The 13,583-nt window shown below is 39.2% G+C and overlaps 1 protein-coding gene across 1 annotated transcript in view; it reads left to right on the forward strand.

Moving 5' to 3' along the window:
• Nucleotides 1–5,833: 5,833 nt before the first annotated feature.
• Nucleotides 5,834–13,583, forward strand: part of tenm3 (teneurin transmembrane protein 3) — a 351,882-nt gene continuing 344,132 nt past the window's right edge. The window contains exon 1 of the mRNA XM_085458328.1: nucleotides 5,834–6,529. The gene's annotated coding sequence lies outside the window, so the exon portion shown is untranslated. The remainder of the gene's footprint in view (nucleotides 6,530–13,583) is intronic.

Below are 13,583 nucleotides of genomic sequence, written 5' to 3' on the forward strand. Positions count from 1 at the left end.
TGATGGGTGATTTCAGTTTCTCAGTCTTTGGCAGAAATAATAAATGTAGTGACTACATGTTTCTTTTTACATTAGTGGATATGATACGTTACACTCTGATAAGACATACCTCTATAGAAACCTATCTCAGTACATAGTGTTAAATTTACTGAAAAATGAGATCTCATAAGGCTTTTTTGTTTTATTGATTGTTTGCTTGTTTCGCCTTTAGACATGGGTTTTAGGTGTTACATGGTTCCATAATTCATTTTGTATTTTTATTTTAGACTAATTATTATTAAATGTACACTTATGTCTCCTGCAGGTTCTGTTTACTCAGTTGTTTTTACTTAAATTAGTTGATTTGTTACCTAAAATAAATCAATTTTAAGTTAAGTTACAGCTTTTATTTTGTACATCAGCTCCCAGTGTAGCTTATTAGCAAATTTAGTTTTACCTTTTCTAAAACAAAATGTATAACACCCAAGAATTACAACAATGCCATCAGAAACAACAGGACAAGCTATTACCCCTCTCAAAATACTTGTCAACATAACATCAATATATATGCCCTTATGCTTCTAGGTAGTTGAAGACATTTATGGACTGTTTATGTATCATTATATCATGCAACATTTCTAAAGTACACACACTTCTGTTTTTATCTTTTCAGGTTTTGTTTTTTCCTTTTTTTTGAATCTGTGATATTTGACGAAATTCAAAATCCTCATAGCCTGATGTAAAAAATACCTACTGGCTTGCCCTTGGGTATTTTGCTAAAGGCACTATATGTTATAAGGTAAAGAGCCTAGAATAATACAGAGTAAATACCAAAAACTCCAACCCCAACCCTATGAGTGAAACCTTCGGCAGAACCAGGCCAATGATGACGGAACAGTTACCTCTTAGGGCTGTGGAAGAGACTGAGATTAAGATTAAATGAATGATTAAATGGCAGACCGGGGTGGTGGTCCCCATCTTTAAGAAGGGGGACCGGAGGGTGTGTTCCAACTACAGGGATATCACACTCCTCAGCCTCCCTGGGAAAGTCTATGCCAGGGTGCTGGAAAGGAGAGTTCGTCCGCTAGTCGAACCTTGGATACAGGAGGAACAATGCGGTTTTCGTCCTGGTCACGGAACACTGGACCAGCTCTTTATCCTCTCGAGGATACTTGAGGGTGCATGGGAGTTTGCCCAACCAGTCTACATGTGTTTTGTGGACTTGGAGAAGGCATTCGACCATGTCCCTCGGGGTGTCCTGTGGGAGGTGTTGCGGGAGTATGGGGTGTCTGGCCCATTGCTACGGGCCATTCGATCCCTATACAACTGTTGCAAGAGCTTGGTTCGCATTGCCGGCAATAAGTCGGACTCGTTCCCGGTGGGTGATGGGCTCCGCCAGGGCTGCCCTTTGTCTCCGGTTCTGTTCATAATTTTTATGGACAGGATTTCTAGGCGCAGCCAAGTGGCGGAGGGTTTTCGCTTTGGTGGCCTCAGAATCTCGTCTCTGATTTTTGCGGATGATGTGGTTCTGTTGGCTTCATCGGGTGAGGGCCTCCAGCTCGCACTGGAACGGTTCGCAGCCAAGTGTGAAGCAGCGGGAATGAGGATCAGCACCTCCAAATCTGAGGCCATGGTTCTCAACCAGAAAAGGGTGGAGTGCCCACTCCGCGTCGGGGATGAGTTCCTGCTCCAAGTGGAGGAGTTTAAGTATCTCGGGGTCTTGTTCGCGAGTGATGGGAGAAGGGAGCCGGAGATCGACAGACGGATTGGGGCTGCAGCTGCAGTAATGCAGACGCTGCACCGGTCCGTCGTGGTGATGAGGGAGCTGAGTGTAAAAGCGAAGCTCTCAATTTACCGGTCGATCTAAGTCCCTACCCTCACCTATGGCCACGAGCTGTGGGTAGTGACCGAAAGAACGAGATCGCGGATACAAGCGGCAGAAATGAGCTTCCTCCGAAGGGTGGCTGGCCTCTCCCTTAGAGATCGGGTGAGAAGTTTGGCCATCCGGGAGGGGCTCAGAGTAGAGCCGCTGCTGCTCCACATCGAAAGGAGCCAGCTGAGGTGGTTCGGGCATCTGACAAGGATGCGCCTCCTGGGTGAGGTGTTCCAGGCATGTCCCACTGGGAGGAGGCCCCGGGGCAGACCCAGGACATGCTGGAGAGATTATATCTCTCGGCTGGCCTGGGAACGCCTTGGTATTCCCCCGGATAAGCTGGAGGAGGTGGCTGGGGAGAGGGAGGTCTGGGCCTCTTTGCTTAGGCTGCTGCCCCCGCGACCCGGCCTCGGATAAAGCGGATGAAGATGGATGAATGGATGAATGATTAAATGCAGAGTGGTGTTTATCACATCATATTCATGTCATAATGCCCATAGTATGATACGAGCATTACATAATGACGTGCAAGTAAGTACTCTGTGGAAGACTGGGAGTAACATTTTTCCTGAAGAAAGATCCACAGCATGTCTTTATCCTGTCTTCCTTCTCTCACCCCAACCAATCACAGCAGATGGCCCCGCCCCTCCCTGAGCCTGGTGCTGCCGGAGGTTTCTTCCTGTTAAAAGGGAGTTTTTCCTTCCCACTGTCGCCAAAGTGCTTGCTCATAGGGGGTCATCTGATTGTTGGGTTTTTCTCTGTATGTATTATTGTAGAGTCTACCTTACAATATAAAGCACCTTTAGGCGACTGTTGTTGTGATTTGGTGCTATATGAATAAAACTGAATTGCATTGAAAGATCGGAAAAAATAAAAAAATAAATAAAGACTTTGGCCTAGTCAAAGTTCTGACCTGAACCTGATTGAGATGCTGCAGCATGACTTTTAAAATGCAGCTCATGCTTGAAAACCCTCCAGTGTGCCTGAGTTACAACAATTCTGCAAAGATGAGTGGGCCAAAATTCCTTCACAGACTCATTTATTTATTTATTTATCGTTATAGCAAATGCTTGATTGCAGTTGTTGCTGCTAAAGGTGGACCAACAAGTTATTGGATTTAGGGGGCAATCACGTTTTCACACAGGGGCATATAGGTATAGATTGTTTCCCCCTTAATAACAAACACCTTCAATTAGAAACTGCATTTTATGTTTACAGGTGTTATTGTTGTCTTATATTGAATTTTCTTTGGATGATCTGGAACATTTCAGTGTGACAAACATACAAAAAAAGAAGAAAACAGGAAAGGGGCAAACCACTTTTTTTACACCACTGTAGGTAGGTGGGCCTGCACTGAATGGACATGGCCTCTAAGTCCTGTGAGGAGTGACTGTCTATAATTCTGCTGTTATGGCACCAGTCCTGGAGTCCATAAACACAGAGGTCCCACCCCTTCTCTTACTGGAATATTTGTTGCGGTCCTGGCGGTATCAGGATTTGCAGATGAAGCCAGAATTCTGTTGCAATCAGTAGACAACACTCCCGGACAAGATGGTTATAGTAAATCTCTAATTGTAGCTCCTGCGTTTTATTTGTGAGGATCCTGATGTTGGTGAGAAAGAATGATGGGAGCAGGGATTCATGTTGTTGTTTCGCAGCTGGATGCGGAAGCCAGCTCTGCAGCCCTACGTTTGTTTCCTCTCCCTGCACTGTCTGTGTCATTTACTGCTCCGAACAACAATACTCTGTGATGTTTGTTTGTGTTGAAGTCTAAAAACAAAAGAAGCCTGAGATTGTCCTGTGTGCAGAAATAAAAGTTATTTAACATATATTTTTATTTTCATTAAGTGGTAGCTTTTGTGAGAGAATTCTGACCAGAGTGAGACGCTGACACACAGAATGAAAGCAGACCTTTTTCTGTCCTGCTACTATTGCTAATTATTGAATCCAGCAAACGCTCATCTCTTTTATCCATATGTTCAACTTTGGCATCTTTTCAGTGTTACATGAATACTTTTACACGGTGAGTTTCTGTTGAGTCCTCATGACTTTAACATCCCTCTAACTATCACTGCAGTCTACTATTACAGAGAACAAAACAGCCTCCTGGAGCCAGAGGATTATCTCAGGAAATAACTGGGCAACTCAAGCTTGGACCAGAACCAAATGTCAGAACTTATTTTCTGTAGCACTTGACATTTATTTAACACACCATTACTGCATTATTAGCATTCCTGTAAAAGCCAATTCTGCCAAAATTATCTGATAAAGATACCTGCATACAATAAATATTAAGGCTAAACTCTCGTAATTATTTAAGATCTTCCTGTTCAGCCTCACTTAGTAGTTTACCTGCTGATCACAAAATTATAAAAAAGAATTATATAAATATCTAAAAACAAGCAAAACACTATTGGCCACAAACAAACTCATATCATCCTCTAAATAAAGAAACAGCTAAGAAATAAAGTCACTGATATCTATCTGTCTAAAAATATTCCAAAGGCTTCGGGACTCAAACAAACGATGGTGAGAGCCCGTACTCACAAATAGACAAAATATAATCCACTTTATTGGCCAAGCATGTGTACACATACAAGGAAGTGGGCTGTTTTTTCTTTGCTATCAGCGTAAGTATTTAATGTACGTAATCAAGTTAAGTGATGGTTGCTATCTTTTGTCATTCTTTTTTTTTTTAAATCTGAAAACCTCGATTTTAAAATGATTCCACAAAACTAGAACACAAAATATGCATGATGTAATAAAATGCAATGCAGCAGCCCTACACCATGTAACAACCACATCAAATGTTCTGTGTGTTGGATTTTTTTAGTTGTTGGTGTATTTCAAGCTAGTTCTACACTCTGTTTTAAACAGAGTTGTACTGGATAAATATTTTTAATATTGTGTTCATGTTAAGTTTAAGTCCATTCATTATTTAGATTAATTAATTAAATAATTAATATAAGTACAGTATTTAATGCAGGACTTGTGTATTGGATTGTAGTTTAAATAAAACATGTTACAATTATTTGACACAATATTCAAGAAAAAGAAAAAAATTAAAAAGTATTTTGCTTTGCTTAAATTTCTAACTTATGTATGTTTACTTATTTACAATATTGCAGCAAAAATATATAGTAGTTCAATGACATGCTACAAACTTTGACCCCAGTAAACGCACAAACACTCTTCTCTGCATAATGAAGCTGTAGTGATTTTGTTACAGTTTTCTGTCTACATCGACTCTCTCTTGCTGAAACTGAGATCAAAGCTACGAGATTTTTTTTATTTTTTTTACATACACTGTTCAGCGTATATGCAGCCTGTAGACACAGAGCTGGTTGGAAACAGTGTTTCCCGTAACTGCAAATCATTCATAGTATCAGCTGTATGAGATCTACACTGATGGCAGCAATAATGATCACTTTTTTTCTTGCAGTGCTAAATTTTAAACATGGGTAGGCTTTGAAACTCTGGCAATTTAAAGATTATCCAGCGGTTCCTAGATTTCATTTCTCTATATAAAGTGTCCATCTCTATATAGTTTTTAATGTCTATTCATATAGTTTGAATGTTAACATTGTGACTGTAACGATATGAGCATGGTAGCGTGCTCAGCTTCCATCTTCTAAACTGAATTATTATTATTATTATTATTTAAGGCAACAGCACCGTAATTGAGTGTCTAAGCCTCCTTGTGATGCTCATGCTCACCCCTCCATCACCTGTTACAGTTCAGCTGTGGCACACAATGACAGCTACCCCCTCCCTCCATGCAGCCCCATTTATATCTAAGCGCGTCCGCACACACACACACACACACACACACACACACACACACACACACACACACACTGAGAGTGACTCGCGCACACGCGGACGCCGGCACACCGGTAGAGACGTCAGGATTGGACGCAGCAGGGGATCCCCAGCATTCCATTTCTGCCTCGCTTGGCGTATCATCATCTTTTACCGGGAGGAGATGAGCTCGCGCCGGTTCACACTCGCGGAGGGACGCAGAGGTAGCAGCTGCAGAGGACAGTCTTGTTTCTCCGTTTCACTGGAGCTTGCTCTTCCACTCTCTTTCTCTCTTGTAATAGCTTCCCCATTCTGTGCAACAAACTGTCTGTATTGTAGCTGTCGCGTGCACTGGCCGCCGGGTCAGCGCGAGGAAACAGCGGGGAGCAGAGGGGGAAAGGTGTTTCACCTGCTAGTTGATGTTTTGAAAAGAAAAGGACGTTCGGAATAAAACAGCCACCTCAGATGAACTCTTTGTTAGTTTAGAACAGAAGAGCCCGTCGCTCCGTCACTTGGTTTTTTCGCATAGATCTTCTGACATTCAGGCGCGCCTTGCTGCTGGTTTAGACACAGCACCATCGTGCCTCTGTGGGTCGCACGGCGTTTCCTTTTATTACTTAAAATCACAAACAGCGTGGAAAAAGGCGAGATAGTTCCCCGGCCCCCGCAGATTCAACAAAGTAGTGAAATGGTTGGTGCGATGCCTGTAGTTTTCTTAATGATGATTTCCTTTAAATGCTGGGTTCAGCATTAGGATAGAAGAGACGATAGAAAGTGGAAGTTTTTGCCCTTTTTTCCTCAAGTCCAACAAAGCGGCTGCTGCTGTTGTCATAATCTAGAAGAGGAGGACCCCCCAACCCCCCATAGGACGAACAGGTAGGACAGCCCCGATCCCATACCCACTGCCTAGCATGCACATATGTAAAATCCTTTTCTTACATCTGTGGCGTGGATCCCATTCTCATCTCAGTTGCTCGTGTGAAACACTGTTTCACTTTTTTTCGTCAGTGCGGCACAAAGAACAACAATCAAACCCCACGTGCCTAATACAGTTGGAACTTTTCTAATTGGCTGGCTTGGTTTCCCCTCCGTCGTGTACAGTGAGCTGAGCGGAGCCGCTCTAAAAGTTGGTTGAACCGCTTTTCGCCCTGCGCTTTTAAACCAGTTATACGCCGAATGGTGTCAGATGTAGCGGAGAAAAAACTACATTTAAATCATTTCTTTATTAACTGCGCCAGTGACGGTCCTTTCTAATAAATGCAGTGTTGTGAATGAACAGCATACCGTGCTTACTTGAGGACTGAAGTATTGTATACTAAAATAAAAGACAAATAATAGCAGTTAAATGTTTACTGTATCTTTGCTATTTTTATGATATGTTGGGGCACATTTGGGGTTGAAAATAGCTTGGTTTGGTTGAACAAAATAAAATTTAAAAAACGCAAACTCCAAATAATTCATGAAGAAAAACACATCAATCTGAGTAACACGGGACTGAGAAGTCTTTGTGTCGGGTTTTCACAGGCATCTCCTTCAGTCTTAAACCAAACTCCAGCTGGATTCAGTGCGTTTCCACGAGTGATATTAATATTATATTATTCTTTATTATACATCTTAGAGTTCAAGCAATAGTATACAGTTTGCTGCTTGTAATTAGAACAATTTCCTGTGAATTAAATGTCATTATAATTAAAAGATCCCTGCTCTTAAATCTTCCTGCAGGCACTATGAAAAAACGCTGCGTTATGATGTGTTTTTCCTCATTGTGCTGACTACAAATACAATCCACTCCCTGCTTTTGTTATTTGGTACATTTTGAGGAATAGATGCAGAGAGGGGAGGTGTATGCAAAAGCTTGAATGCCTGAGCCAAGCGCTGCCACCAGCGGGATTCTCACTGTAGTGAAGGTTAAAGTGGCAACAAAGACAACAAAGATGAGGGTTTTCCTCCTGCATCATACCTTCCCTGTCTCTTCTTTATCTATCTATCTATCTATCTATCTATCTATCTATCTATCTATCTATCTATCTATCTATCTATATATATATATATATATATATATATATATATATATATACATATATATATATATATATATATATATATATATATATATATATATACACCTATATATGTGTGTGTATTTGTGTGTGTGTGTATTTGTGTGTGTGTAAAGTTTGTTGGTTTTTTGGGGGGTTTTTTTAGAAAAAGACATCTTTCTTTTTTTCCATGACCTCGTATTCCTGTGAAGTGGAATTCTGTATTCCTGATTTCTCTTCTTAAAATAGTGAGCATGTGTCCTCGGTATATTTCATGGAAAACTTTTCCATGAAACTAAACTTAATCTTTGTTGCAGCAAAATGCAGCGTTCCAGCTCAGAACTGCAAGTTTTTCTGCCTGACCTTATGTTCTATGAATGCAGAGGGTGCATTAAGAATAATTAAGTTCAGTTTAATTAAATTATTATTTCCAAATGTCCTCGTGTGCCCTTCAGTACAGCACAATAAACAACAATCAAAGCCCACGAGCCCCACTTAAAACATTACATTTAGTTTCCTTATTTTAAAAATACAAAACCTTATTATTCTTATTTATTGTAATGCATGTGTATGCAAAGCAATTAGTTATAACAAACAGATTAAAGAGCAAGGTAAAACAGCTCTAGAGTATTGCAGCAATTCCCTACATACGAAATACAGTAAGTATTAACTTCATGCAACAAGAAGTGTTCGTTCAGTTTTTTTTTCATTGTTATTTTTGTTCAGAGTTCCACAGAAATTCGGGATGACTTTGATCAGCAGCTGTTCCAAAGAATTTCAGCTTCTGTGAAATTTTTGATTTTATAGGCTTTATCTGTCCATCTGGTTCGGTTTATTTTCTTAATATATTCAAAGTTGCACAGCTGTAAAATTAGATACATCTTGGCCAGTTTTTCTTTTGCAGTTTCTCCATTCTTGCACAGCTTACTTAAAAGGTTTGAGGACTTGGCTAGAGGAAGCTGTTCTATCTTTAGGAGGAGGTAAAAATAAAAATAAAAACAAGCTGTTGCTTCAAAGTAGATTTAAAATCCAAATGTGTCTCTTTTACAGAATCTAGGCTTTACTTGAGGTTCCTGTGTGTTTATTTCATTTTGAATTCCCAACCCAGACAAAGTGCTTCATGTTGGGCCTGCACTTATTTAAAATGAATGTACGCTCCAATCAAATAATGTCTTTATTTTCTCTCACTCTCTTTTCTTTTACCTTTTTACTACATATTTATAGTTGCTGCTTATGTTTCTTCTGGATGATCAACGTGTGCAAAACCAGTAAAACCTTTACGTAGGTGGAAACAGAAATTAACATAAAAAGCCAGCAGACAAAATGATGGAATCCCACGTTCCTTATATTACAAGTCGTTGCAGAGGGTAAGAACTCTGCATCTGATATCTTTGTAATTTGGCTCTGTTGCTTGTTAATCCATAATCTTACATCATTTCACCCACTGCATATATGAATGAATGCATCACTTCCCAAATGACTTTATGGTATTCCAGCAGCAGAAACAAATGTTGTAGGTCAGGTGTGGAGAGTTTCGTGTCACCATGAGGTACTCCAGTCATGGATGTGGGAAACATAAAGAAATCTGCAGATAGCAGAAACATTTTTAAGATTAGTGTCTGAACATTTTAATTTATAGTTATTGTCATACGTGATACAAGTTGACTGTATTTACCTTAGTTTAGAGTTTAGCTTGCATATGTTGCCATACACATACTCACCAGTGTGTGTTCTGCATGTTCATGTATTTACATCTATGAATACACAACCAGTAAACATACAATAGTTAGTGTAGCAATAGCCTGCTCACCTGCACACACACACACACACACACACACACACACACACACACACACACACACACACACACACACACACACACACGTTCTCTGATAGTAGCAATAATATTTTATTTTTTGCCAGAAAGTGTGTGTGTGTGATGTGCCTGTGTATGCTTGACTACTGACATTGACACAGTATGCATCTGGTGTTCTGTGTTCTGAGTGCATATGTACCTTGTGGGATTGTGTGTGTGTGTGTGTGTATTTTTGATCATTGCTACGAGAGCCCTGAATCTGAAGATTTATCTGTAGTACGTGTGTGTGTGTGTGTGTGTGTGTGTGTGTGTGTGTGTGTGTGTGTGTGCACAAATTATCCAAGGAATGCTCAGACTGAAGATCCAGCTGATGAAAGCTACGTGGAACTTTGTAAATGTTCCCTTTGTCAGACTGCAGAACCAGTGTGCGCTTGTGTGGACCTAAAACTGAAATATTAATTGTAATGTATAATAAATATAATGGAAATAAAATGTTTTAGCTTGGATTTGATCAGGAATGCCACATAATAAATTTATATACTATTTGTTTCTAAGCTGTATCCTCAAGCTAGACCCATACTACTAGTTTTAGTCTTTGAACCCATAGATGGGCTGTCATGTCTTTACTGCAGTCGTGGTCTTGTGTTTATACACAAACACTAAGATAAGTGATCACAACTGAACACAGGTGAGAGGAAGAAATGTAAACATTTATGACAAATACCATCAGTTAGCCAAAAGCTGTGTGGTGAAAGTGAGTTTTAAAAGCTTTCTGACAGAGGCTTACAACCAACGACGTTGCAGGTAGCACAGTTAAGTCTTACAGAGTAGAGCTGCTGAATTTTACTGTTTAATGTTGAGGTCATACATGTTGTATGTGCGGCTTGCTTTCATCACATCACATCACAGAGGGTTTAATTATAATAATATTACACTAATGTAACTTGACAGTAATTATATAATATAGTTATGGTCATAATGTTACAATCAACATTTCATATATTAAATTTCAAAAACCCAAATAGTCTAGATTAAGAAGGCCGTTGAATCAATTTAATAAAACAACATAGTTACATACAGATTGCAGTTAGAGTTCTGTTAACTGATCAAGCTTCATAAGCTTTATGTGAAGTCCACCTTTCGACGTGTCACTCAAGGCAGACGAGTGTAGTCTCTTTAATCCAGCTGATCTTGTTTTCTTCTTTTTGTAGGATTGATGTTACAGTAACATCAGAATATTACTAAACATGTAGATGACGAACTTTTCAAACCTGCGTTTTTTCTTTTGGTCATTTACGCCTCTCTTGAAGCTTCGTATTGGTGGCACTAATGCAGTAAATGAAGATACTTCATCATTTTTGTAGACTGTGGTTAGATGTAATGTATAATATATAACAGCTATATTATTCATTTTCTAACTCAACTGTCTGGATTTATTAACTTGAGCTAACACCAGGTATATCTTAAAAAAGATCCATGTTTAATAACTTAGAGACTTAGAGCTTTTTATTGTCATTGTACAGTTTCTTGCACAGCGAAATTGGGTAGCTGGACCACAAAGGTGCAAAAGTAAGAAGAGAAAACAATATACAACAGGGGAAAAAAATAAAATAAAATAAAAAGCAATATATATGTATACATATATGTGAGTGAAACTATATACATGGTGTATGCGTGATAACGTCGTCCGCCTTATGGAAATAAAAATGAAATATCAGAAAAGTAGGCCAGAAAAGTTGCGTTCCGTCAGGACAAGCAAGGCGAGCAGTGCTTGACTCGTCAGATCTGAAAATATACATGTCCCAAAGTAAAGCAATCTATCCTTTGATCTCAGACATCGCTGTCATATGTGGATCCAGGCCTTACATTACTGCCATCTTGTGACCGCAGTTGGGTAATGTCGCTGTGATTATTTCAATTTCATGGCATAGTGTACTCCTCTGTGCCTGTGAGGGTGTGTCCGTCTTCTGTTAACAGCGATGGAGCTGGGCGAGCTGAGAGGCCAGCAGCCTTTTCCTGGTGGTTTGTGCATACACATTGTGACTGTAAACTGATGAGAGACCAGCGAGCCACACAAGATGCCGCTGGCTGAGCTTCCACTGCTCTGAGGTCAGTTACTGGCCGCACTTCATAGGACAGGCAACTAGCATTAGCAAGTAAATGAGCTTCAGCGATTTAGCGCCACAACAGAAAGTTTCCTCTTGCTAATTACCTTGGTCAACATGTGTGATGTAACGAGAAGATGGTGTTTGAAAAAGCTGTTAATGACTGCTTTAGCAGATTAGCAAGAAAATCTGTGATGATGATGGAGAGAGGACGGCAACTCTGACCATCTCCATAAACTGGCTCAGCAGCACTTTCAGATTAGCATTTATGAAAATGTATGAAGGTAAAACATTTAACCTCATTTTACATTCATATTTTAATTCTCCCTGGAGATATGAAACCTTTCAATTCAGGTGATTTTTTTGGTATTAATATTTTAATACACTGTGAAAAATCAAGATGTTGCTTGTATTATTTATTTATTTATTTTCAGAAATTCTCACAAGAGGACTGCAAACATATGCTTTGTAGAATATGATGCTGGACATTAAGCAGCATATAGTATTTAAGTATATTAAGTATTTAAAATTGCTTCAGTCTTAAACATATTAAGCAGTTATATTATTTCCATTTAATACTGATTAACACCATTTCACATTTTTGGTAGAACAATTATTTTTACTTTTGATATTTTATGCACAATTTTCCAATAATAGTTTTATGTGTACTGATGTGTTTTGATCCAGTTTTATTGCTTCGTTTCCTAAAGAAACAGTTTGAACAATTTTCAGATAATAGTGAATACATTTTGGTAATGTAGTAGATATCTATTCAACCATAGCAGTGATAATATTTTACAATTATTTGGCCAGAAAGTATGTAGTGCAAACAGGAAGTACGGGGACAGGAAGTATGTTTTAATTGATCAAATTATTTTTGTAAAATAGCTGCAGTGGAGGAAGACGTTTGTACTTCCTGTCTTCTTGCCTTTCTGTAAAAGTCTCCACTGGGTTACAGATACAACATCAGAAGAAAGAAGACATAAAAGAGAGCTTGGATTCACAGTAGGATGCAGCATTGCTGGGGCCGCACTCTGCAGTCCTTCATGTCGCTGCGAAAACTTCTGATTTAGGAACAAAAAGGATTTAATTATTTTTTGCTGGAAAGATTTTTCTCTCAGTTAATAACAGCATATGTCTGCGTATCAATAGGCTGCTGCTTTGGAATTTTGCTGAAACTCTTGGAATTTAGTTTTAATATCGGGATCCATCAATACACTGTATTTAGACGGAGTTATTATTGTTTTCGACTATATTAAAAGTGTGAAATATTTCATGCACTCACTGATTTGAAACCACACTTTCCGTTTGAGATTCCAAGAGTAAGAGCGACAACGATAGTTAGCAGCTGCATTTGTGAACTTTACAAAATGGCGGATTTTTAACTGGGAAAGAACCAGAATAATGGTAATGATAGAATGTACAGTGGTCTGTGGTGACAGAAAACTGCTGCGCAATTTCTCTTCACAAAGGGTAAAATAATGTTTCTGTTTTTATAAAATGTTTAAAATAAATAGACATTTGTTTTCACTTATTTTAGCACGACTTGGGCTTGAATGAAACACCCACAGTGTGTCTTTGAGTTCCTCCTTTAGGAGAGCTACACACCTTGTGTTGCTTGTTTTATTGCTCCCTGCCCAATTTTACTTGGCATCTGTCATCAAGGATTCACATGCAGACACTCTTGGGTCTGTTATTCCAATAACTCTAAAAGAGGAAACCCAAAGAAACAGTGCTTGGGCCACATGCATCTGCCTTAAAATTAATGATTTGTTTTGTTTTTTCTACTAGAACTAGCATGGCTGCAAGATGCATTCCATACATCTTCATTTAAAGCATAGTATTGTACTTGTAGCTATGCTTATATCAAGTTGGCAGTGCTATAGACGCATTTCATCAATATTTCCACCTTACTGCAAATATTGCCATATCTTTTGGTTTAATAAATATAGCAGCATCACACATTATTA

The sequence above is a fragment of the Copadichromis virginalis genome, linkage group LG6 (assembly GCF_057382275.1).
Source record: "Copadichromis virginalis isolate Kocher_CV1m ecotype Utaka linkage group LG6, C_Virginalis_male_GT1.1, whole genome shotgun sequence".
Lineage (NCBI taxonomy): Eukaryota > Metazoa > Chordata > Actinopteri > Cichliformes > Cichlidae > Copadichromis > Copadichromis virginalis.